The sequence below is a fragment of the Olea europaea genome, unplaced genomic scaffold, assembly GCF_002742605.1.
Source record: "Olea europaea var. sylvestris unplaced genomic scaffold, O_europaea_v1 scaffold3572, whole genome shotgun sequence".
Taxonomy (NCBI): Eukaryota; Viridiplantae; Streptophyta; class Magnoliopsida; order Lamiales; family Oleaceae; genus Olea; species Olea europaea.
This window is the reverse complement of record NW_019254904.1, coordinates 27104-28294: the sequence shown is the minus strand read 5'-3', so window position 1 is coordinate 28294 and position 1191 is coordinate 27104.

The window sequence follows — 1191 nt, the reverse complement described above, 5'->3', positions numbered from 1 at the left end:
TAAGTCAAAAATTACGATTGTAATAGTGAAATAACGATAAAAAAAATCAATTTTTTGGAGTAAAAAATTACTTCCAAACGGGGCCTAAGTGTTAGGGGTTGTATGATGAGGGTTTTAATAAATAAATAAAAATTTTAACTGATTTTGATAAAAGTTAATAGAATGTGATTGAAAAATTAATAAAAATTACGAGCCTCATCATCTACTTTTTATCAATTTTTAAAATTTTCCAGCATAAGCACTTCAAGCATTCTTTTTCATGAAATAGTTCTAAAAATAAGTAAGTCCGTTATTTTGATAAAAGTGATTTTTTTATTTGTAGTAAGGTTAAGAGATTGATTTAGAAATTAAGTTTTGTTTTCAAGCGTCAGTTCTCACGGCATAAGCCATTTTACAAGCAATTTGTATTTTTCATAAAAGCAGATGCAGACTCAGAAGGATAGAAGAGGAAGCCTAATCGGTGTTGTCCTTCCTCACATTGGACCCAGATCTCTCACAAAAATCCCATTTTTCATTCATTAATTGAATCGTAATTCACACAATTCCCCCATCTAAGCCAATAGTCATATCTACATATACATAGGTTCATAAATATAAAATCACACACCGCAAATGGATTAGAGAGTCTCGGATGGCATTTGAAAGCCTGTGAGAAAGATGGGATCCAAGAAAAAATCAATTTCAAACGAGAATTCGCTTTCTTGTCCGGAAGATAGAGACATGTCGATCTCAGGCAAGTTTTCGTTTGCTATTTGATTTTTCTATGTTGAGGATTTAATATTTCGTTTGGATTTTATTTTTAACTACTGGTTGAAAAGAAAACGGTTTTCTTTTTCTATTCTTTTTTCCATTTATATCTTGGTGTGTTTTGGTGCTTGTTATGAATCTGAATTTTTATTGCAAGTTATCATTGTCATATTTTCTGGGTTAATACAAGCGGTTTGTTGGATTTTATAGTGAAGGTGTTGAAGAGGACACATGGGTCTTGATTATTTGGGTAATTCGTGCTTTTAATTGTAGTGATATGTTGCATTTTTTGTGACATGCTTTTGGGGTTAGTTTTGTCTGTAATTCAGATAAGGATAGTGTGGTGCTGAAGAGGGAAGAAGGATATTAATTGATTGGGTAATTTGCGCTCATAGAGTTTTGACTCTACTAAAACCTATTTATGTGTTTTAAGCAATCCAATCA